Genomic DNA, 26,460 nt, shown 5'->3' on the forward strand with positions numbered 1-26,460 from the left:
AACCCTATTGAAAATTGGGTCGCCACGTCAAAATCCAAGATGGCCGCCGCCATGTATGTCTGAACCTTGTGAGCGCAATATCTTGGAAAAATAAGAAGTACCAACTTCTAATCTGGTGTGTCGGTGTATCTCGGCATAAGGAAGAAGGCTATTGAAAATTGGGCCACCACGTCAAAATCCAAGATGGCCGCCACCATATACAGACTTGGCATTTAATATGGAATATTTTTTTTGTGGGGGTGAACTTACTTTTCAAGATGTCTTAGAACCAAAAGTTCATTGGAATTATGTTGAAATTATTCTAGATTTTGTTAATGTGACCTTTAAAAGAAACAAAAACCACATTTGACATTTCAAAACAAATAAATTGATCCTTGAAAGTGATGTAAACTGATATCAAACTCAATTCATGGACAGTACTGTTAAACTTCTGTACGTTTTCCAGAAGTATCTCTTAATTTGCACATTAGCCAATTTTTTTTTAACAAAAACAAAAGTTAAATTACGACTGGGATTACGGACAGTAAAATTACAGTTCAGTACTTCATGTAACCCCCACGAGCATTCAGGAGAGCACGTCCACGTTGAGGCATGCTGTTCACGAGATTTGCCAAGGTTTGGACAGGAATCGCTTGCCATGCAGTGACAATATCCTGCTGCAAATCACGCACAGAGGTCGGCTGCTGGTCCAAGTGGTCGATTTGACGCGTTAATTCTGCCCACAAGTTCTCTCTCGGATTCATATCCTGGGACATGGCAGGCCACTCCATATGCTCTACACCACGGTCAGCAAGAAAGTGTTGGATCATGCGAGCACAATGAGGCCGTGCATTGTCATCTTGGAAGACAAAGTTTCCTCGAAAGGCTGCACGAGCAAATGGAAGCAATGTTTCTTCCAGAATGGCCATGTACTTGAACTGGTTCAGGTTTCCATTCAGAACAACCAGGTCAGTTTTGCCCCCTGCATGAAAAGCAGCCCAAACGGTCACCCCACCACCTCCAGCGTGGACTCTTGGCACGATACAATCTTTGTTGTAGGCTTCATGCACTTGTCTGCGCACTCGGACGCGGCCATCCTGACGATAGACCAGAAATCTATACTCATCACTGAAGATCGCGTGATTCCAGTGTCCTGGCTGCCATTGACGGTGCTCTCTGGCCCACTGAAATCGGCACTGGCAGTGTTGTCTGGTCAGGCGTGGCTTTCTCAGGGGAAGCCTGGCACGATAGCCTGCTTGAACCAGTCGTTGGTTGACTAGCCTTCTGGATACAGGCAGATTTATCAGTTGCTGCCACTCAGCCCTAAGCCGATTAGCTGACTTGGTACGGCCATTGCGGACTAACCGGTGCAGCTGGCGATCATCTCTCCTTGTGGTTCTGCGGGGACGTCCTGGCCTTGGTATTGGAGTAAGGACACCCCTCTGAGCATTTCGTTTCAGGATCTTTGACACCTGACCTTGAGTGATGCCATACTGCCGAGCAATAGCACGCTGTTTCATGCCGTAATTTCATAAAGCCACCGCTCCATGACAAACAGCATTGTCGAGACGACTGACCATCTCCAGAGGAAGCGGCAATAACTTTTGGAGACGTACAGCAGTTGTTTTCCACTAATACAGAACGCAACAACCCTTGTATACCCGACTGTGAAGCCAATCATCAAATGCACCTGTCCGTACATTTTGCCACGCCGCCTGTGATATAATCCTGTTGTTGACTTCTTGCTGCAACAGACAATCAGTGACATGGTTCTTTTAACAAATAAATCACCAAAGTGTAAAATAAACTCACCAGATTGATATACTGAGTTAAGAAAGTAAACCCAAGTCAAGAAAAAAAAAATATTCCATATTAAATGCCAAGTCTGTATATGTCTGAACCTTGTGAGCGAAATATCTTGAAAAATAAACGAACTACTAACTTCTAATCTGGTGTGTGGGTGTATCTACACATAAGGAAGAACGCTATTGAAAATTGGGTCGCCACGTCAAAATCCAAGATGGCCACCGCCATGTATGTCTGAACCTTGTGAGCGGAATATCTTGAAAAATAAGCGAAGTACCAACTTCTAATCTGGTGTGTGGGTGTATCTAGGCATAAGGATGAACCCTTTTGAAAATTAGGTCGCCACGTCAAAATCCAAGATGGCCGCCGCCATGTATGTCTGAACCTTGTGAGCAAAATATCATATAATAGCATGTTTTCTGTGTCTTCCACTTTGTCAACTCACATCGCTTCCCCGACGGGGGACCGAGGCGTAACGCTTGTTTATTATAGTTACAGATATATTTTGATGAAGTTCACCATTGTCCCTTTTTTTGCGAAAATAAAAATCCAAGTTGTTTGTGCTTTCTGCAGTTTCTGCCTCTGTTGGTCGAGTTGGTGTTTCTGAAGCAGGAGGTTTCTATCGGACATTCATGCAATGAAAGGTTAGATCTTCTGGAGATATATTTCTTCGCAGAAACTATTTTTCGTCCGTTTTAGAGCTTCGGGATGATGATGATGATAATTGCCGTTTACCCAATTGAAGAGCAGTGACAATGACCGTTCTGTGAAAACGTTTTTATTCTGATGTCCCAGTTGCTCTGATTAACTTTTTTTATTGTTACCAGCCCCTTCCTTAATTTATCAACTGCCCATAAAACCTTTTTTTTTTCTTTCTTTTTTTCCTTGCAGCCATTGCATTTCTGACGAGGTGGACTCCTGATGTCTTGAAGAAATTATCTTGACGCGACATCTATTTGCTCACCCTTTCTGTTCCTCTTCCAAATGATTGTTGCTGTGGAAGTTATCAAAAGAGGTAACAGAAAAAATACTTGAAATGAATAATTTGTTTAAAAAAAACAACATTTAGTGTTGCCTCATGTGTATTCTGTTGTAAGAGCTTTGTTTTATATATTGGAAAAAACAAAACAAAAGCGCAATGTAAAAGCGCAATTAAAAAAAATCTTTTCCAAAAAAGAACTGATGCCAACCTTCAGGAAATTTAAATTGTTGTTTTTGTATGACATGAACAAGTTAACCATGCGGTGATTGCATCGCCTGTTGTGTAAAATTGATTAAGTATTATTATTACAGTGCAGTATAAAGGTAATTACCAATTGATTATGCAAAACCATAACATATGTGTCTTAGGCCAAGTGAAATAGATTCTTAGTTTCTCGTCCCCACTGCTTCCTTTTTGACGGCGGGCTCCTTTATTTTTATTTTTAATAATATTTACTATTTTCTGTCCAGATTTAAAAAACACAAAAAAAAAACTTGTTGTCGCAGGAGGCTGGAACTCAGACCAATAATTATTTTACGGTCCCTATAGGCCTAGCACTCGGGCAAATTAAATCGATCTCATCTGTAAGTACGCTTGCTCGCATTGCACCACACGCTCGTTGAATGACGTTTTCAAGACATGCATGTACGTACTTAACGTGTACAGTTAAGTTAGCTAGCTAGCAAGCTTTAGCAATAGTGTGCGCATTATCGATCTCAAGAACAACAGTCACGTGAAAAAGTAAGTACACACCATGTAAAGTTTTGACTTTTTAAACATATTTCAACATACAGCTATTTGATCTTCATTTCAACAATATTGAAAGATAATGGTGATATAATATAACAAATATCATGAAACATTTACATTTTGTAGTCCATTGTATCATTTAAATAAACATAAATGCAAATTTCGCATGTGGAAAAAGTAAGTACACCCTTGGCTTTAATCGGTGGTATTGCCCCCTTTGGCAGAAACAACCTCAAGTAGGCGTTTCTTATAACTCTAGAGGTCTCTGACATCGACTGGGAGAAATTTTTGCCCACTCCTCCATGCAGAATTCTTTCAGCTGTGCGATGTTTGAGGGGTTTCTTGCATGCACAGCTCGTTTCAAATCTCCCCACAACATCTCGATGGGATTTTGATCCGGGCTTTGACTTGGCCATTCCAGAACCCTCCATTTCTTTCTTTTTCAGCCATTCCTTGGTGGATTTACTGTTATGTTTAGGGTCATTGTCATGTTGCAAGGTCCACCTTCGGTTGAGCTTCAACTTTCCGATAGATGGCCTCACATTATCCTCAAGCACCCTCTGGTACAATGAAGAATTCATAGTGGATTATATGATGGTGAGCTGCCCAGGCCCTGATGCAGCAAAGCTGCCCCAAACCATAATATTTCCACCACCATGCTTTACAGTTGGTATCAGGTTCTTGTGGTCAAATGCTGTTTTTGGTTTTCGCCAAACATGTCTTCTGGTACTGTGGCCAAATATATCTACCTTTGACTCATCTGTCCAGAGCACATTGTTCCAGAAGTGTTGGTCTTTGCCTCGGTGTTCATTGGCAAATTTTAGTCTTGCCCTGATGTTCTTTCTGGACAGCAAAGGTTTCCTCCTGGCACACCTCCCATGCAGATCAAATTTGTGCAGCCTCTTTCTCATGGTAGACTCGTGCACTTTGACATCAACAGTGGCAAGAGCTACCTGTAGGTCCCGTGATGACATTCTGGGGTTCTTCGGGACTTCTTTCAGCATCTTGCAGTCTGCTCTCGGGCTGAGCTTGCTGGGGCGGCCTGGCCTGAACAAGTTGGCAGTTGTTTGGAAGCTTCTCCACTTGCAGATGATCTTCCGGACAGTCGAATTATCGATTTCGAATTGTTTGGAGATTTTTTAAAATCCCTTCCCAGACTCGTAGGCATCTATAACCTTCTTTCTGAAGGCCTCAGAGAGCTCTTTTGATCTCGGCATCGTGACGCCGCACACTTTAACAACAAAGAGCAAACCAAACGAAATATCTGAGGTTTAAATAAGACATGTTCCTCCAAGATCCTCTCTAACGATGTTCTAATCATTTGCACCTGATTCTAATTTTAGGTATTTGAAGTTGTGATAAATGTAGGGGTGTACTTACTTTTTCCACATGCGAAATTTCCATTTATGTTTATTTAAATTATACAATGGACTACAAAATGTAAATGTTTCATGACATTTGTTATATTATATCACCTTTATCTATCAATGTTGTTGAAATTGAAGATCAAATAGCTGTATGTTGAAATATGTTGAAAAAGTCAAAACTTTACATGGGGTGTACTTACTTTTTCACGTGACTGTAACTTTCTCGGTTACTTTAACTTTGTTACTGATAAAGGGCAGTCGACCGAGGTCATCGAATGGTCTTCATTTTGTATATGCATCCGGAAGGCTGGTAGAGTTTTTGAAGCCATGCTACGCTCGTACGGTGTTCGATGGAACCCGGACACTGGGGGATTTTTTTCATTTGCAAATAGGGAGTTCATACAGGGATCGCCCATCAACGACATCTGCCAGCCAGCTTTTGTCATTTGTGCAAGTCCGCATTTAATTTGTCGAGTACTGTTTCAGTGTGCACAGTAGGCTACCGTAGACATTGCCGCTGCTGCAGTAGACGTTGACATGTTAGGTAGATGACCAACGTCATTTTTAATGGTATATGGGATGTGTGTTGGTGGTAGTGCTGGTCTTTGGTCTGGTGGACTTTATGTGGTGGCCATTTTGGCAAAAATATGGAAAATATCAAATTGTTAGGTGCCCCTCCTTTTTTTTTTTTTTCTTTTTTTTTTGTAAAGCCTGGGTGACAAACAAATTTATTTTACTTTGCCTTAAAAAACATAAACTCGTCTTTTGAAGTTTATGGGCGATCTAAAGTGTCAACTTCCACTTTCTCAGACTCATCATCTTGTCAAACTCAAGGCGCTTTCTTGAACCATTTCCTTATGCCGGACTGCTGCTTTGTTTCTTGCCTCTTTTTTTATGAAGTGTTTTTGAATGAGGTGCAGCTGCATCACTTCCTGGGTGCTGTAATCTTTCTGCCTTTCAGCAAACTTCACAAACATGTCAAGACCTTTATCAGGGGTGTGTTACATTACCAATCAGCTTGCTATCGCTCACCAAGCCAGTCGTTCCTTATCAACCGTTTCATTGGAGTGCTTGCTCGAGTACTTAAGCCGCTTGCCGAGCATTCTACAAGCTGATTGGTAATGGAACACACCCCTGCATTAGTCCAGTGACATGTCCAGTTGAAATGTCTTCTTCTGAGTAATCTTATTGTTGTTCAACTTAATTCTGTGGATTAACAACACTGTCGATTGATCTCAGTCGGTCATAACTCATAAGTCATAACACATCAGTCAAAATTCCAGTAACTTGTCCTGGGTCTTGATATCGGAGATGTTTGACGATCCGACGTTGTACTCGTGCATCAACACATTTATATTGTCTCCCTTCTCCAGTCTCCTACATAAGTCGATCATCTGGTTGATTGTGAGAACAATCCTCTTCCTCCTATTAGCCCTACTCAACGGGGTAACAGAAGCCATGATTCATTGGAAGCCGAACTTCTTCTTTTTAGTCCATGGGCTAGGCCAGATATCGTTACCACCTGGGGTGACCAAACCTAAGTGGTACTAAAATGTTTATTGGGTCAATATAAGTACATTACGATGTGATAGCCTTTCCACACTGGCAGCGTGGTCAGTTTTTTGTAAAAACTTCAAATTCACCCAATAGCGACATTGCGTAATTCATTTAAATCTTGCGGTATGCAAAGATCACATCTAATTTCAGTCGATACAGAACTAAAACCATGTGAGAAATGCTACTATATTGTAATTATTAAACATCAGAGCAAAATAAATGCATTTCCTATTTGTCTGTACTTTCTTATTGGATAATTGTGTACTCACGTTCAGCTTTTTTTCTAGGAAGAGTTAATTGCGGATAGATGTAAGCTTTTTTTTCAGCTCCTTTGATGGAACTGGTGAGATATCTGGCTATGTAAGTTATCTTTTGCAGTTCCAATTAAGGTTAATTAAGTTTGATTAGTTAAGATCAGTTAACTATGGTAATATCCTTTCCTTTTCTAGGATTAACTTACCAGTGAGGTCAAGATGTGGCAGATCTTAGATAAGATTTTGTTTTGCTTTCAATGGTACCGTCAGAACAAAGAATGCATTGGATTGCTGGAACACGGATTGCTGCTTGTACATTGCAGGTGTCTACTGTAGTGTGCTGACATCCTGAGGTGTACATGATGGATCCACCAAGTAGAGATGAAGGTGCCACCCTGCCAAGGAAGCGAGCACGCACTGGCTGTATCATTCATTGCTCTAATTAAGACTCCGACTTCCTTGGTGTCACCACAAGATCTGGACTCATGGAACACTTTGCTCAGGGCTGCAGAGATCAGACAGCATGCTCCACTTCTGGATATAGCCAAAGGCATTGAAGAAGGACAAATACCACAATTGCAGTATCATCGCAAATGCCGTAGCATTTTCACCATGAAGAAGTCTCTTGACTCTCTCCTTTCCAAAGACCCCAAAGATGAACCTGGAGAGGTCAGTTCAAGAAGATCAGCTCGGGATGCGCCAGGTACATCAAGAGTGTATGATAAAATCTGCATTTTCTGCAACAAGTCGAGCAGATACCTAAAAGGACACAATACAAGGGAACCCCTCATCCAGTGTGTTGAGTTACGTGCAGATGCCAGGGTTCGCAACGCAGCAACCAAAAAACTGGATCCAAGAATCCTTGCCTTACTGAGCAGAGACCTTGTTGCTGCAGAGGGACATATTACCACAAGTCATGCTACAAACTGTACACAAAAGACAAGTCTTCTGCCAGCTCTGGTGCAGGTGAGGAGAATGAACAAAGAGAGGATGCAGAGTATGAGGAAGCAGTGAGACAAGCCTACGAGGAACTCTTCTTGTATATCAGGAATGAATTCTTTCCCAATCCTGAAATACTGCCTATGACAGGCCTCACAGGTAGGCTAGAGAGATCCATGAACGCACATGGCATCACCCAAATGAAACCCTCAACGAAGAAACATGTTCGTCGTAAGCTGGAAAGTGAGCTGGGAGGATCACTCCACTTTGTCTCTGATGAGAAAGGAAAGATTCTCCTCTATCCAGACAGCCTTTCCATGGATGAACTTGCCAAACAAGCCCACAACATGAAGGATCTGCAAGAAGCAAGGACTGCCAGCTCTGGAGATGTCTTAACCAAAGCAGCAATGCAGCTGAGGAACCAGATCAAGAAGCAAGACGTCAGTCAAGCATGGCCACCCAATACAGAGCAGAGTGTCATTCCTGAATTGGTCAAGGAATTCCTGTATACCCTGCTGACTGGAGAGTGTGACTGTGCAAATCTCTCCAAGAGAGTCCAACATCTTGCCACTTCTTTTGGCAGTGATTTGGTCTTTGCTGTCACCCGTGGCAAGGGTGACTGACTGTGATACAGTCAGTGCATTCGCTGGCCGTGGGAAGATGACGACCTTGAAGCAGGTGAAGTCTGACAAGACATACCAGGAAGCTTTCATGGAACTTGGATGTTCATGGGAAGTATCTGCAGAACTGTTCCAGAAGCTACAGGAGATCACCTGCCATATGTACATGCCTTCTCGCCGCACATCTGAAGTCAACAAGCTTCGATACCAACTGTTCTGTGCCAGACGTGGAGAAGTTGAGTCAAGTCAACTCCCTCCTTGTGAGGACTGTCTATTCATGCATGCTCGCCGTGCAATCTATCAAGCTGCCATCTGGAGGAGATGTCTGCAGAGCCAGCCCTATGTTCCAAGCCCAAAGGATTGTGGTTGGACAACTGATGAGGATGGGAAGCTGGCTGTTGAGTGGATGCATGGCTCGCCTGCACCAGATGCTGTGCTGCAGCTGCTCTCCTGCAAATGTGTGCGGTCATGCAAACTACCAGCATGTAACTGCCTCAGCAATGGCCTGAAGTGCACAGACATGTGCAAACTACAAATGTGCAGCAACCAAGCCAGTGAAGAAGAGCCAGAAGTGGAATTAACTGACTCTGATATGGATGACGGTGATGATGAATAACTTGGTGGCATAATTATGCACAAGCAGAAACGTGAAACTGTACTTCATTTAATAATGTTAAGAGCCAAAGAAAAAGTGTCATGGATGCATGTTGATTCTACTGAATCAAAGACCTTGCTTAAAACAGGAAACCTAGAGTCTGATTTGTCACAGGGTGTGACTTGACAAAAACATAAATATTTTGTTCAACTTGCATAAATATTTTGTTAAGTTAAGTTCGAATTTTTTTGAAAACAACCCACTTCATCTACAAAATCTGCCTTTATGTACAAGAATGACTGCCTACATTCGTGATACTGGTAAGAAAGGATCCCTATGTGGTATTTTATGCTTGTCTGTGACTGAACTGATTCTTAACAGAAAGATTGTGGTGTGAGAATAAAGGATAGTGGTAAAGTGTGTGTTCGTGCCTTTCATCCATGGGGCATGTCCATTACAAGAAGTGATAAACTCTAAAAGCTGTGAGTCTGCAAGGGCTATCATATCAAAATGCAAACTAGACATATAGCAAGTTAAAAACACCAAAGAGAATTAGTCACCCCGGGTGGTACCGATACTGGAAATTTGGGATCCTGGCCCATGGACTATTTCCTGAGTTTTCACTTGCATGTTCTACCCAAGACTTGAGATTGTGTGATTGCTTGCGGGTCATGGTGATGCGGACAGTATGGATTTGTTCCTGGGTTATTTTTGGTGCGTTTAACCTTGACTCCGAAAACGTCACTGAAGGGTTTTCCAAAGCAAGGTTAAAGTGAATGCCTGACGTTTTAAAAAGGCAAGAGATTTTCATGGCACCTCGGATGGTGTGGATATTTGACGGATGGACACAGCTCTTGAACCATGAGGCTGTGAGGTAAGGTCGTTGAGAGAAAAACTTCGTCTTCACAGCTGAGGTTGGGTTGATGAGGTTATGTTTTCACGTCTGTCTGTTTGTTTGTGAACAGGATATCTCAAAAAGTTGTGGTCAGATTCGGACGAAATTTGGCGGAGAGGTACCATATGTAACAAGGATGAAATTTAGATTTTGGGAAAGATCCGGATCTGGCTAGTATCTTACTATAATTCACCAAATGTCCGCCGTCCGTCTGTCTGTCCGTTCGAAGGTACCGCAAAAACGACTGAACCGATCGCAACGATATTTTGGGTGGTTAATCCTGGGATCCCCTGGAGTAAAATAGGCTATATTGTTTTTTCCAATTTCAGCTTTAGTCTCCAGCATTCTCAGGTTTGGACTCCCGACTGTTTTCCCGGGTGCCGCACAAACGGCTGCACCGATCGGTGCACGGTTGCACCGATCGGACTCGGTGACCTCGGACAAAGACCTTTTATATGGACATGGGTTGAATCCCTGCATGAGAGAATGCCAACCCTCTCCCCGCCATCACGGCCGTCTCTCCAACTCACAATCCCATCTCTCCAACTCACAATCCCACGAGATATGCGGAAAGGACCACCCAAAACCAATATAAACATCATTAAACATCATTCGTATATAAACATCATTAAAAGTAAATAATGACCTCGGCCAAAGTTCAAACGGTGTTTAATCTCTAGATGAGAGAATTCCACATCGCTATTTGGGCGGTGTTGAACGACAAAAAGGGTTGGCGGCAGGAAGGGCATCCGGCCGTAAAACATTGCTTCAAAAAGGGGACCGAAAAACAACAACAACCACGGTCCCCGAAAAAGGCCAACCCCCGCTTGCGGGGAAAAACGGCCTCTAAAGGTGGTTTTTTTTATTATTATTTTTATTTGGGCGGTGTATACTCTAACAGATCGCTGTCTCCATCGATCTTTCCAAGGCCGTAACACCTATCGGCTCAAAATCCTTTCAACTGTTGATTTGGTAGTTTTTACAATGAAGGAAACACGTATCGGGAGAACATATGACATCGGGAGTACTAACTGCACGCGTCTTCAGTATCAAGCTTAAATCTCTCATGGCGGATCTGAAGAGCGGAATGCTTGGAGAAGTGGTGGGCTACTTCGGCATGAAGGAGGATCAGAAACGTGGACTCCCACACTGTCACATCCTGCTGATACTTGCTCCCGCATGACGTTATTTCCCGGGTGCCGCACAAACGGCTGCACCGGTCGAGATTTAACGGATGTATATATATAAGTCCTTTAAAAGAAAAAAAAGCCTTCAATTTCTGATATTTAGCCTTTTCATTTGGGCTTCCCAATTGCAGCCCCGCCGGTAGGGCGGGTACCTTTGCTAGTAATTTTTAAGTGATTCTTCACCATATGGAGATGGGGCCAAAAACGATACATAGCAGGATATCTCAAAAAGTTGTGGAATAATTTGTATGAAACTTGGTGGAGAGGTTGGGTGTGTCACAAGGACGAATCTATTCGGTTTTGGTGAAGATCTGATTATGGATTTGGATATGAGAGTTATTTAATTTTTTAAGTGATTCTTCACCATTCAGAGATCGGCTGAAAAGCGATTTTATTATAGCATGATATTTTAAAAAGTTATGGACGAGTTATGACTAAACTTGGGGGGGGGGGGGGGGGTGAGTTGGTTAGGTGACAAGAACAAGCCCCTTAGATTTTGGTTCAGGTCTGAATCCAGATTCGGCCCATCAGTGAGATGCAAAACATAAACTGTTCACTCTGGCGGAGTTTTACGCTCTACCGAGTGCCGTGCTAGTTTTTTCTGTTTTGATTAGATAATAATCTGAGAGTCAGTTGTGGTCGTGTGTAAACACTTGAAAACCTAGCATACCGTTTTGTAAAGTGCCAGATAACATCTTTTACTGTTCTAAGAATATACCCAAAATGGGTATTATTTACCCTGATAATTACTGAGATTATACCTCCCAGGTGGCAATATGGAAGGCACCTTCCTGATCCCTCCATCCCATTACATCTCATATTCACCATCATGGACTGGACTACAAATGGGGGTAATTTGGAACCATTGTGGTCCAAAGATTCTGGTCTTCCTCCAAAGTTGGTTGGAGTTCTCGAATTGATGGAAGACGAGTCACGTGACGACAATTTTGGTTCAACCATTGAGGAGGATTTAATTGCTGCAGATGAAGATGACGCTGACAGGTGAGAGGGAATGATGTGAAAATGTTATGTTGGTTTAAACATTTCAATCGTTGGTGCTTTGGGTAAATCCATGTTTACTTCTCAATACAGTTTTGTTTATACTGTGCAGTAAACCCTTAAATATTGTTGGGTTCTGCAACTCTGTAGATAAACCAGGGAGTAAGTAAAATAAAACAATCACTTTTGCGAATCATTTTACGCTTCAGCGTCATTATTAGCGGTGTTCGAGAAATACCAGGCTCGTCGTGCGCGATTGCCATCACAACGCGGCTCAAAAACCACGATTGGTCGAGATGAAGCCCCTTATGACTAAATCCCTGCAGAGGTTGTCTGAGATTGATAAAAACCCACGATATTTAAGCGTTTCCTGTAATTCATTGATTCGTCCACGTTTATTATGCAGGATTATGGCCTGATAATTTTAAATCGCTGGTGAATCTTTATTTCTTCCGGCAGAAACGAGTGGTGCAAAGCATAATATATCATCCAAATGAGCACAGGAAGCACGGAGTACAGATGTGCTGCCTTCAATCGCATGAGTGGGATACATGAAAGGTGCGATCATGGTGGGGGAGGGTGGGAGCATGGTTTGTCCTTCTGGCCCACGGAGTATAAAGCTTGAAATTGGTAACACATTAATGTGATGTGTTTTTAAAAGTTTATTATTCTTTTGGAACGATTTTGATGTCTGTTTTAGAGCTTTGGGATGATGATGACTATCATTGCCGTTTACCCAATTGATGACCAGTGAAATGGCTGGTCATGAAAACACTTTTTTTTTTGCTCTGATGTCCCAGTCGCTCTCATTTGTTTAAACTTTTCCACAGCCCCGTTTGTCCCCTCTGCTGCCACCTTCAACAATATATTACCCCTTACTCCTCTCCTGCTCCAACAAATTAGCAGATCTTCATCAACCTTGTAATAATCAAACGTTTTGTGAATTTTGAATGCATGCAATGTATGTGAATACCCCTTTTCCTTCCTGCTCATGAAAAAGCAGTTCAGGATTGCAATGATTCTGTCCTAACTGTTGTTTACATCTCTTATGAAATGATGCCTGTCTGTTCTTTCCTGCTCTGCCCACCAGTGCTTCAAAACTGCTGCTTGTCACTCTCTTCACATCTCCTCTTCAGACAGGCAAGTATTGTTTTTTTTTCACTGATTCTGTTGCTATCTCACTTTTTAGTATTCGTTTCCTTTCCCACGTTTTTCCGAAATGTTTGTTTGTGGCTTTTCAATGCTCACTTCAACGAACTATGGAGGTGAACGGGCCTGGCTAATACTGCAGTCTTTATAAACATATAAAGCTAATTTGATTGACATGTGTTGCTTCGTTTTACTATTCAAAAGCTTTAAAACGTGCCAAAAGTGCTCGTCACGAAATATATCACCGTAAGATCCATCGTGTAATAGTTACAGCTTCAGTCGAGACGATGATGACAAACAGAGCTGTTAAACAGATTGCAAACTGGCTTATGTTGTCAGAAATGAAGAGTAGATTTCCAATTCTGATGTCTCAGAAGCTCAAAAAAGGTTTTCCTGTTCAAGTACCTGGTGTTTGTTTCATGACCTCAAATACAATAATTGATTTTATCCCTTCACAGGTCACTGTGGTGAGATGCAAAACAAAAAAAATGCCACGGACCACTCTTAAATGTTCCCACCAATTCTGGTACGTATCAGGACGTTATGCAGCCTTTTTGTATATAGATTACAGAAATACAGTGATACCCTGTGCTACGCGACCTGCTTTGCATTGATTCTCTTTTGCACTAACTAAATATTAGATTCTTTTTTAATCACCTAAAAAACAAAATGAAAAATATTCAAATCCATCAAGAGAATCAAAAGTTACAAGTTCAAACGCACCTCCTCGACCGAAAACGTGAACGCTCGTGTCGACGTCGTTGGCAGACATTCAGAGCGAGTCTCCTCTCAACCAATCAGCGGGCATGTATCTGAATGTATCTCTTCTCAACCAATCAGCAGGCATATTGTCTTCATGCTCTGTGCGCCACCATATTGGTAATTGTGGCAAAAGCTTTGAACTCAAATTGAAAGTGTTAAGGCGGATGGAGTCAGGTGTTGATGCCACCGCTGTTGGGTGTGAATTTAGTTTATGGGAGTTGTCTTTAAGGCCAATTGTAAAGAACAAAGAAACAAATTAAAGCATCTAGGATTCTAGTCAGTCCACGACTTCTATCAACTCATCCCAACTCTCTCTTCCTCATATGTGGCGACTTCAACTGTCATCATGCCAGCTGGCAGAGTGTGGGTTCCTCTCTCACCAGCCATGGCACCTCAGCAAAGGACTTCTGTGACTCATTGGGACTGACAAAATCTGTCAATTTCCCGACATCTCAGTCAATGGAGTATCTTATCTTCTGGACTTGGTTATGACAAACTTCCCTGCAAATGTCTACTGCTCTTCTTCTGCTCCAATCGGCTCTTCTGATCATGTGCTTGTGAAAGTGGACATCTCTCTGACCATTCTCAGAGAGCCTCCTCAGCGTCGACGAGTCTGGCATTTCACTCAGGCCGACTGGCACTGTCTTCAAGAAGCCATCAATCATCTGGACTGGTCTCTCATCTCTACTGCCTCTGACATCAATTCTTCCTCAGAATTCTTCCAAAGCAAACTGCTCTCTCTCATGCACAGATTTATCCCATCTCGTCTTCAGTTGTCTTACCCTTCCTCCCGTCCATGGTACACTGAATCTTGTGGTGAGGCAGTTGCCCTGAAACAACTTGCCTTTGCCTCTTGGAAGGCAAATCCAACTGAAGGCAATCTCAGTTCCTTCCACCAAGCTCGGAACAAGTGTGTGTCTACCCTCAGGAGTGCCAGGAAGCACTATCTCTCCACACTCAAGAATGATCTCTCAAACCTGTCTCCTTCCTCCAAATCCTGGTGGCGTCTGGTCAAATCCGTTTCTGGTGTTTGTTCCCCCTCCTTCCCCTCCCTTACCTCAAATGGCTACACAGTTGACACCGCACGTGACAAAGCCGAATGCCTCAACTCTGTGTTTGCCTCAAAATCTTGTGTCCCAAACCCATCTCTCCCTGTTCCCACCTTACCCAGTCGAACCCAACTGCTCCTGGACTCTGTGTCCTTCTCTCCTGACAAGGTGGAGAAGTTTTTGTCAAACCTCGACTCTGATTCTGCAACTGGACCAGACGGCATCAGCCCACGGGTCCTAAAATCCTGTTCTGCCGCTCTATCTCACCCTCTCTGTTCTTTTCACCCTCTCTTTTGCTCAAGGTCATCTGCCAGCATCTTGGAAATCAGAAAACATTACCGCTTTACACAAAAAAGGTGCAAAAACAAATCCTTGCAACTACAGACCAATCAGCCTGCTCCCAATTATCAGCAAAGTCATGGAATCCATCATTGCTTCGGATATGAAATCCTTCTTCTTCTCCAATGGCTTGATCTCCGATCATCAATTTGGATTCAGACCAGGTCATTCTACTCTGGACATGTTTCTTCTGCTGTCTCAACAATGGATGGCGGTCCTAAATGCCAAACAGGAAATCAGAGCTGTCTCCCTTGACATATCATGTGCCTTTGATACGGTCTGGCACCCAGCTCTGCTTACCAAACTCTCCTATGGTATCCATGGAAATCTCCATGCTTGGCTTGCGGACTTCCTCTCTGGTCGTAGTCAACGTGTGGCCCTGAATGGATTTCTCTCATCGCCTCTTCCTGTTCTTGCTGGAGTTCCCCAAGGTAGTGTTCTGGGCCCTGTGCTTTTTCTGGTCTTCATCAATGATCTCTCCGTCTCTCTGGAAAATCCTCTCTATCTCTTTGCTGATGACCCCACTCTCTGCCGCTCCATTCTTCATCCCTCAGATCAGCAGTCTGCAGCCTCCTCACTCTCTGCAGACCTGGACAAAATCACAGACTGGCCAAACAAGTGGAACATGTCTTTCAATCCTGACAAATCTCACACTCTTACGATGTCTCTCCGAAAAGACCGACTGGACAACCCTCCCATCCACTTTCTGAATAATCCTCTCCAAGAAGTTCTGTCACTCAAGCTTTTGGGTCTCACTATCTGCCATGATCTTTCCTGGGAAAACCACATTTCAAATCTGGCCTCCAAAGCCAGTCGCCGACTGGGCATCCTCCGTCGTGCGAAGTCCTTCCTTGGCACACCTGAGCTCCTCACCACATACAAGGCTTTCATCCGCAGCTCAATGGAATACTGCTCTCCCCTCTGGGCTGGTGCTCCTGCTTCACACCTAGCTCGTCTTCACGCTGTTGAAACCAAAGCATTCAGAATCATTGGAATCTCCCGCGATGAAGCTAACTCCACGGGCCTCTCACTCACTCACCGCAGGCAGGTTGGTGGTCTTTCCGTCTTCTACCGACTCCTCTCTGGCCTTGCCCCCCCAGCTCTCTCTGGGCTCTGTCCCACAAATATTCCTACAGGTCGCACAAGATCTGCCTGCAACCCTCTTATGGTCAAACTGCCAAAATCAAGACTCTCTGCTCACCTTCACTCCTTCATTCCTCTTTTCTCCTGCCTCTGGAACAAACTCCTCACTCTCTTCAATCCCACTCCACCCTCCAGGTCTTTAAAACAGCTGTTCACCACCATCTCTTATCTTCCCCCATCCAAAACCTTGATCTTTTCTACCCCCGCTAATTTCACCCCAATTCCACTTTTTTGAAATACCAACTTCTGTCCTGGAAGTCCTTGGTGTCCTTGTGTTTTATACTTCTCCCTCCCCCCCACCCCCCCTTACCCATGCCTCCTCCCCCCAAGCCCTCTCCCTTCCACACATCTCCCTGCTCTCAAATGTTGTGTTTGTGTGCTTCCCCTTCTCTCCCCATCTTGTTTTCCGCTCCCTCTTTTTATATATTTTGTTTGGCTGGTTGATTTGTTTGTGAAGTAAATGTTAGCTCTTTCACGAGCCTCGATTCAGTATCCAAAAAAAACAAAAAACATCATATCAACAAACCTGTTTGATTCTGCTTGCTTTAAACTCTAAAGGAATATTTTGCACCCTGAGACCCGAGATCAGCGTTTTCTTCCAGGAGTCTGGTGCATCCTCTTGCAAAACAATAGCGGTGTCATTTCCATTGACAAACAAGAAAGAGCAATCAGAGATTGCAGACCCTCGCCAGGATGTGTTTTCAGTGGTTTTTAAGGCTTTTGTGTTTAAACAAATATGCCGGCCGAAGAACCACGTGACTGATGGCGCCATCAATTTTTTTTTTCTCCACCAGTTTATGCCTATATGACGCTTAAATTTCATCTTGATAGGATAAAGTTTGTACTTGTCGAATTATGACGTCATAATGGAGGCACCTATGACATCATCATTAACATATTTTATTCCCCATGGAGAGTTCCTTACAATGAGCCATGTCTCAATTTTTTCTATTCAGTGTTTTCGGAGATATGGAGATGCAAAGTTTTTCAGTTTTTCCAAGATGGCGGCCAAACTAGCATTAAAAAATTCTGCAGGTGGAGTTGCACCTATGGTGAAAATTTCCTGTCAATCGGACCAACTAAACGGTTGCAGAGAAAATCATATTTATTCTGTGCGGACAGACAAACAAACAAATGAAAAATCGGTCAGAGACCAAGGACTTGCAGGAATGTAATTTTAATTAAATCTTCACTGAAATACCAAAATTTACCCGAAACGCATTTTTATCGAGTCATTATCCTGTTGGGAAAGGACCAAATCTCAAATGTATTTTGTCGGGATACCCAACATTGCCCAGTGCTGTTCTAATCCTGTAGGAATTTTTAAGAAATCAAATTTTGTTTGTTTTTCTATTTTTGTGTGGGGGCTTAAAACACTTCCTTACACACAATAAGGAATGGGGTCGGGGGTCATTGAATATTACCTTTCACATAGCTACAAAGGCTTTGGCACTACAGTGCGAATTTTGCCTAAAACACTCCCCGGCACTTACTGATGAACCTCTGGAAGTTTGACGAAAATCCGTTCGGCCATCTGAGAAAAATTGTTGCACAATTAGACAAACATTTCTCTTTTTGTATCGATTCCACATTTGAACATGTAAAATGTAAAATTCAAATAAGCGAACCATATCCCCTTACAGGTCACTAAAATACACTTTAAAGGCGATGTCATAACATTATCGTGAAGAACTTCCTGTAAAAGTGAGGTCAGGTTGAGGACTTCTGGGCACAGACGTCAAAGGCGCTGTCTCTTTGTTTTGGCTGCTGCTTGATGAGGACGTATTGGAGAGATCGGACAGTTCGCCATCGTCTCTCGTTGCCATGTTTCATGCCCAGAGCCGTACTCTGCCTTGTGCCGCTACAGGCTTATGACACATTGTCCTGAAGCCACAATCAGCTCATACCAGCCTAAAGTCCTCGCCTGTTCCCCTTTTTTGGTGAGAATCTGGTATTTGTCGGCACCATTTGCGTTCGGCCTTAGTTTTTCTTGTCATAAGTTTGCTTGTTTCATCATCCCAAATTATGTCTGCTGCCTTCCAGATCTGTGCTGTTTATTGAGTCTTGTCTATTTTTTTCCCCGAACACTTTGTAAACTAGAACGGCACTCAGTAGAGAGCATACTTCCGCCTGGTTGGCCACATCTCCCAATGGTGAAGAATTGCTTAAAAAATTATAGCAGCCAGATCCGAATCCGGATCTTCACCGAATCCAGATCAATTCAGCTATGGCTTTGTCATCCAGAGACATAATTGAACGTTTGTTCGCTGTGATCATCTTTTCTGTATCGATGGGATGGTGCTCAAGGACGTGCCACGTTTGTAGCTGGCTTGATCTTGGTTGAATGGTGGGGGTGTTGCATTCCTACAAAAACATTTCCACTTAATTGTTAGGTTTAAAAAATAATAATAGATAAATAAAAACATGCAAAGCAATGGCTTTACAATAATTTGTTTAAATGCAGTGAACGCTGTCAAAGTTAACCTATCATAGTCTGTATGTCAAACGCCATTTTGAGGACGAAGTGTGCATTGGCATCTGCCAAATGGGGTTATTTTTCTTTGCACTTTTGATATCCGCAAAGCCTCTCTAGTCTAGATAATGAAGCGGAGTGATGTCATCGTGGCACCCTTGAGGATTTTTCTAAAATCATTACTTTATATGAACGGTCTCCATGAACAAAAAATTTTTTTTTATATATCACAAACGCCATAAATAATGTGTCTAACCCTTTTTTGAAGGTCACCAATTTTGATTAAGCCAATGAAATGATTCTTGGATACACCTTTTATTTTGTTATACAAATTTATCTGTCAACATTGATGAAAAAGCGATTTATTTATTTTGAATTTTTTTTTCCCCAGCTCAAGCATACATAATGGATGAGTGAGTGCTGCTTCAAACCTTGTGGAAAAGAAATCTCGTAAAAGACTTTTCAATGCTCGCTGCAATCTTTTTGGAGGTGAACGGACCTAGTTAATACAGTACTGCAATATTTGCAAACATTAAAAGTGATTTTTGGTTGGGACATGGGTTGCTTTGTTTCACTCTTATTTGAAAACTTTAAAACGTGCCCGAAGTGTTTCACTCTAAATATATGATCGTGAACTCCACCATGTAATAGTTACTATCGCTTCAGTTGAGACGATGATGACAAACAGAGCTGTTAAACAGATTGTAATCTGGCTTGTGCTGCCAGACATGAAGAGTCGATTTCCAATTCTGATGTCTCAGAAGCTCCAAGTAGGTTTTCCTGTTCAAGTACCTGGTGTTTGTTTCATGACCTCAAATACAATAATTGATTTTATCCTTCACAGGTCATTGTGGTGAGATGAAGAAAGTTTCACAGACCACTCTAAAATGTTCCCAGCAATTCTGGTATGTACCAGAACGTTATGCAGCCATCTTCTCTATTCAGCACAGAGTTACTGGTTATTGGTATGAAGTATAAATTAATATAGCAACCTAAGCTCACTCAGATATTACAAGGTGGGAACCAATTGCTCCAAGTCATGTAACTGCTGGGAAAGGACAGAATCTCAAATTTATCAATGATTCTATTTTTGACCAAGTAAAATTAAAATATGCAAACTTGAGAACTCCCACATATCACTTCACATGGACAATGTTTACGCCTCCGGCGACATTGTTTTTGGATTGCCCGTCTGGCTGTCCGTGTGTCCATCAGTCCTTGATAGGTTTTCCTTACTGTGATAACTTAGGAACAGCTGAAGGGATCCAAGTGAAACTTGGTAGAGATATGTATGATGTAAAGATTAACTGATTAGATTATGGGGTTCAGAGGTCAGAGGTCCCATTCAGTGAAACCGTTGTCTGTGACGGTTGGTGGATAGGCGTGCAGTAGTCGACTGTTGATTTGCTGGGTGGGGGAGAACCAGTTGCAGAGGTGAAACCCCCTAGCCCAGGCACAGGCTGCAGGCCATTGCCATGCCATGCAGGCACCAGGCACAGACCGATCACAGACAACGCAGTTGTTCGTGAGCTACTGAAGCGTTCCGAGGCAGCAACTGCTGAGGTGGGTCAGAGATGGGTCCTGAATACATTTGATCTGGGTGTCTGCATGAAAGCCCTTCCCATCATCTGGCGCTGGCCAAATGAATTTGCTAGTCATGTAGTAACGATTGGACCCTTCCACACATCCATGAACTACATCGGGATGCTCACTGGACACAAGATGCGTGGTTCTGGATATGCAGAGATTCTCTTTGAGGCACAACTAGTAACAAGTGGATCTCTCAAAGGTGTTCTCAGTGGAAAGGCCTACGCAAAGTCCCTCTTTTGCCTCAAAACAGTGTGTGAGGCAATGGAGAGGCTGTTGATGGAGAGATTCACTGAGGAGGAGAACATCATGATCTCTGACCCTGCTGTGCTTCTCAGAATGACCCAGTTTGCAACCGAGAGCACCTCGATGAAGCCCTCAAAGACCCCTCAACTCTACTCCTCATCAAAAATTTGCATAAAATTTGCATAATTTTGCATAAAATTTGCAGCAGTAATTTGCATAAAAATGGTATGTGGGACATTTTTTCAGCTTGGGGCCATAGCTAGTCATTTTCTACACATTTTTTCCAATCTAGAAACACTGATTAGAAGTATATCTCCGGGGGGTGCAGGGGGACCTAGTCTTCCTACTAGACTATTTCCTGTGCTAACTTGTGAACCAGTGATGGGATTTTGACCAAACTTGGAAGATTTATGATTATGAAGCAAAGATTAACTGATTAAATTTTGGTATCAAGGGGTCAAAAGTCAGTGCTCATTTTTTTAATTTGTTTTTTTTAAATCACACCAGTGTCGGAAGGAAGTGGTTCAATTTGGCATTTTTTCAATAACGTGGGCAAAGCCAAGAAACAAATGAAACACTTTAGAACCATTTAGAACTAGAACGGCACTCAGTAGTGAGCATACCTCCGCCTGGTGAACAGTTTATGTTTTGTATCTCAGAGTAGACCAGAAAAGCACAAGACAGAATTTTTAAAACTAGCAACGGTACCTGCCCTATGGGCGGGGCTTCAATTGGAAGGCCCAAATGAAAAGACAAAATATCAGAAATTGAAGGCTTTTTTATTTCAAACGATTTATGTAATCATCCGTCAAATCATATCACATGCAGATCATCAAAATCTAAACAGTATTTGTAGAATTTCAATAAAAGCCACATCACTGTTCATATCAGTAAATATTATTCCATCGTGTTTCAAATTTGGGCAATGGGCTTTCCAATATTCCATGTGTTCACGCTTTGAATTGCGTAACGTAACGTTTGTGACGATGTTTGTGTTCACGGTACCTTAGTGTTTGATGTGACGGTGTGAACGTAATTTCATAATATTTTTCGTTTTTATTTTCGTAATCGTTTAATGAACGTTTACTGTTTAATGAGCGTAATGATCATTAAATGAATGAATGAATGTCATGAATAATTTGATGCGAAGCGAAAGACGCCTCAGAGCTGTCACATTCACAATCGCTATGTCGTATGTACTCCCCATACGTGTTTCCTTCATTGTAAAAGCTACCAAGTCAACAGTTAAAAGGATTTTGAGCCGACAGGTGTTACGGCCTTGGCAAGATCGATGGAGACAGCGATCTGTTAGCTTATACACCGCCCAAATAGCTATGTGGAATTCTCTCATGTGGAGATTAAACCCACGTCGTTTGAACTTTGGCCGAGGTCATTATTTACTTTTAATATAACCACCTTTAGAGGCCATTTTCCCCCGCAGAGCAGGGGTAGGCCTTTTTCGGGCAATGTGGTCCCCCTTTTCTTTTCTTTTTTTTCTTTTTTTTTGAAGCAATGTTTTCCAGCCGGATGCCCTTCCTGCTGCCAACCCTGTTAGTCGCCTTTTGCAACACACAGGGAATTGCCAGTGAACTGGTACTCAATTTGCCGACCTCGGAAGGATGACAGGCTGAGTCAACCCCCCTGGCGTCAGTGATCGACCGGGATTTGATCCTAGGATCCCAAGCCGGCACCCCAACCGCTAAGCCAACACCAGGCTCCTTTTGATGTTTATATACGAATCAAAAAGAAGATAATTGGTTTTGGGTCGTCCTTTCCGCATATCTCGTGGGATTGTGAGTGGGAGAGACAGCCGTGATGGCAGGGAGGGGGTTGGCATTCTCTCAAGCAGGGATTCAACCCATGTCCTTGTAAAAGGTCTTTATCCGAGGTCACCGAGTCTGATTGGTGCAGCCATTTGTGCGGCACCCGGGAAAATAACATTATGCGGGAGTCCAAACCTGAAAATGCTGGAGGCCAACGCTGAAATTGGAAAAACAATATACCCTATTTTACTCCAGGGGATCCCCAGATTACCCACCCAAAATATCGTTGCGATCGGTTCAGCCGTTTTTGCAGTACCTTCGAACAGACGGACGGACATTTGGTGAATTATAGTAAGATGTAGAAATATTCTTCACCAAAATTGAATCGATTCTTCCTTGTCACACGCACAACCTGTCCAACGAGTTTCATCCAAATCCATCCATAACTTTTTGAGATATCCTGCTATGTATCGTTTTTGGCCCTATCTCCCAATGGTGAAGAATCACTTTAAAAATTCTACTAGCCAGATCCAAATCCGGATCTTCACCAAAATCGAATCATTTCATCCTTCTCACATACACGCTACATCTCTGCCAAATTTCGTCCGAATCCGTCCACAATTTTTTTGAGATATCTTGTTCACAAACGGACAAACAGACAGACAGGGGTGAAAACATAATTTCCATCCACCTTTGGTGGCGGAGGTAATTAAACACGGTGGGTTGAAAGCTTCTTCTTCATTTTTTGATGGGTGGTCGGACATAGTCAAATATTGAAGGGGCTTCACTACTTAAATGTGTAATAATTGAGAACAGCTGAAGGAATTTAAATCAAACTGGGTAGAAGTATGTAAACAGTTGTATAAACCCCAATTAACCCTTTGAGTACCGATGACGTCCAGTGCCGCAACCCGCGAAAAAGTTTTGTATAAGGATGACGTTACTACACGTTATCGACTATACCCATAAATAGATCGTCAGTACGTGGTTGTCCATATTAACCCTTCGAGTACGTGGTTGCATTCCCGTACCAAAATGCCAAATTAATCCTGTACCGGGGGTATTTTTATATATTAAAAAATCCCGTACTCAAAGGGTTAAGACCCCAATTTTCTCTACGTAAATGTGTATGGTATAGCGCCACCCAGTGGTAGCCAGTATTGCAAATCAATTTCTAGCTCTTTTTCTGATCTCTGCTCGTCCTTTATACACCTTATCTTGTTCAGGTGAACAAGAGAGAAGTGTACAAAAGAACATCAAATTGGACGTTGACGTCCATTAAAGGGTTTTCTTTTTTTTGTTTTTTGTTTTGTTTTGTTTTCACTTTTGATATCTTCAAAGCCTCTATATAACGAAACTGAGTGATGCCAAGATGAACAATTTAGTCTATTATTTTGTATCGCTGTTAACAAAAATACGATTATTTACATGTCTTCGTAAGGGAACATCCATAAACCATAAATGAGGTGTCTAAACCAATGTTTTGGGGTTTGCTCATTTTAGTGAAGCCATTCAGATGATTAATTATTGATGCATATTTATTTATTTGTGAAAATTAGCTGTCACCATTGATTAAAAATCGATTATTCTTTTTTTGCAGTTCAAGAATGCATAATGGATGGATGTGTGCTTCTTCAGACCTTGTGGAAAAGGGAAAGCACTGAGCGTTGCTGGGCCAATACGAATATCAGGTCAATCAAACTTCGCCAGGAGAGTCTTCAAGAAAATTTAGCTGGCATCTGACGAAAAACTTACCACGAGATACCATGGAGACTGTTTCCTCTTACACATCAAGGTCTCACATACTAAAAGATCTGAAATGAATTCACGCTGATTCAGAAGTGTCTGAGAAAGCTTCGTCAAGTAAATGTTATTTTACTTCGTCGAGTAAAGAGCTGCCAATGTTTGACTATTTTTGAAAAGCTGCCTTTTTGCAGTGAAATCTGCATAATGAACATGGATAGGAAATAAAATCTGAGTCGATCGGATGGCCGTTCGCATGACCAATTGGGATCAGGATTCTTTGGTGGAATTATCTCTTACTTGTTTCTATTATTTCTTAATGTTAATTAATTTCTCTTACTTGTTTACTTTTCAATAAAATTTGTATATTTATGGTATATATATTTTTTTGTGTAATTTATTTTGTATAATAAAATTTGTGTAACTTCTCTATGGCAAAAAGATTTTATTTTGATTTCCTGCTTCCGAAGTCCTAATAGAAGGGAAACATTTAAAAACCTTAAAGTGAAGAATCCTCAATGTACTGCCAGTATAAAGAATTTACATGTTACACTATCTTTTAAACCTAAAACATGTTACATGTTACCTGTTACTGCCTAAAATATTCATTAACTTGACCCAAGAGTTGCACTCGGTAGCGCGCATACCTCCGCCAGGCTTAACACTTTGTTTTGTAACCACTGATGGGTCGGATCGGGATTCGGACCTGAACCAAAATCGATATCATTTCGTCCTTGTCAAATACCAAACGTCCACTAAATCATCCGAATTTGTCCACAAGATATCTTGTTCACAAACGATCAAGATACTTGTCGTGCAAAGCAGGATACTTGCGAAATCCCTAAAATATGCTGTTTACCTTTGGCTTATATTGTCCTTTTGGCCTATGTTGACCTCAAATAATTGGTAGTTTAATTAAATGACCGGATATGAAAATACTCTTCACATTTCAAGTCCTTGGGATGAAAATTTAGGATTTTAGAAATTTGATAAAGTTGCTGACCTTTGGCCTATGTTGGAGCTTTTGACCCCAAAAACAATAGGCTTCTTGCTTTTGACCAACTCTACCATTTGGTGATTCGTAAAGATCGGTTTGAATTTGTGACCTGCAGGCGATTGACATACAAACAAACACAGAATAATGCACAAGACCAACCAATATACATAAAAATCTTCGATTTTCTAAAGTAACAAACCGAGAGGGGTGAAGACGCAACCTCTACCCACCTTAATACCTCTTTTGGGGGGTGGGGGGTCAACCCGTGCCCCCCACCCTCCGCAGTAAACCTCTTTAATGTGTTCGGATTTTGATGCGGCCAATACACCTTCGTTAGAAATTAGATATGAAGCTTGTATCCAAGTTTCATCAAAATTATGTGTGTAGTTTCGGAGAAGAAAGCAACTACCAATTATTTTATTTTTTTTTGGGGGGGGGGGGGGGTCAAATTGGTCAAATGAACCGACATTGTATATTCCAGACCGGGGTACAAGAATATACAATGAATACGGAGCCACCCCAAAGTGATAAATACTGTTCAACCAACCATATAATCTGACTTCAATAAAGGGGGAAATGTCAATTCATTATCATCATTTCTATCTCAAATGTTGCCGGATATGATTTTACATTGATCATTTCACAGTGTGGACGTGTGGCCAATTAATTCATTATCAATGCGAATTACTCCTCAATTGATCAAATAAAATTAAACCTCTTGGCTGTAAGGAGGTCGAAAGAGCTGTTTCTACATCAACTCCATATTAGCCCCTGATGGACCATTCAAAGAAGCCTTTTCGATTCTCCATAACTTTAATAATCACTTATGAAGTAGATTAGAATTCACGATTTACTCCTTTCTATATCACAAATGAAATAAATGTATTTATTAGTGGGACATAAATGTACTGTAGGTATTTAGAATCTGTGTTGTGGTTAAAACGTATCGAGCAATCAGCCTTGGGGAAAAAGTATTTTTATGACTGACGAGGGGATAACGATGAGTTCCTTCTCACCATATAGTGGTAAAATCTGTTCACCCACTTCTCTTATTGGATGAACTGCAATAACTTGCACTTTGTATGATTCCCAAGCTCTAATTGGATAACTACTCCAAGAACTCTTTTGTCTCTTTTTCATTTCCTGAACGCCCTTATCAGTATGTGCGTCAAACATAGCCTCCTGGACCAATAATGAGACGCTGCATATTCCTTTGTTTCCTCTTCCACATAAAAACCATGACTATTCTGCTGAACCTTTGAAAGAGTATATTGGGGTG

The 26,460-nt window shown here is 42.0% G+C and overlaps 1 long non-coding RNA gene across 9 annotated transcripts in view; it reads left to right on the plus strand.

Annotated features, from left to right (window-relative positions):
* LOC137437019 (uncharacterized) overlaps positions 1-24,612 on the plus strand; it is a 37,672-nt gene extending 13,060 nt beyond the window's left edge. For all 9 annotated transcript variants that reach the window (XR_010986407.2, XR_013625016.1, XR_013625019.1 and 6 more), the window contains 9 exons: positions 2,359-2,429; positions 2,677-2,800; positions 11,700-11,933; positions 12,390-12,488; positions 13,021-13,070; positions 13,538-13,605; positions 19,237-19,334; positions 19,690-19,750; positions 24,042-24,612. This is a non-coding gene — a long non-coding RNA (uncharacterized LOC137437019). The remainder of the gene's footprint in view (positions 1-2,358; positions 2,430-2,676; positions 2,801-11,699; positions 11,934-12,389; positions 12,489-13,020; positions 13,071-13,537; positions 13,606-19,236; positions 19,335-19,689; positions 19,751-24,041) is intronic.
* Positions 24,613-26,460: the final 1,848 nt, after the last annotated feature.

Source organism: Myxine glutinosa, chromosome 11 (assembly GCF_964187855.1).
Source record: "Myxine glutinosa chromosome 11, kmMyxGlut1.1, whole genome shotgun sequence".
In the NCBI taxonomy this organism is placed as follows: Eukaryota; Metazoa; Chordata; class Myxini; order Myxiniformes; family Myxinidae; genus Myxine; species Myxine glutinosa.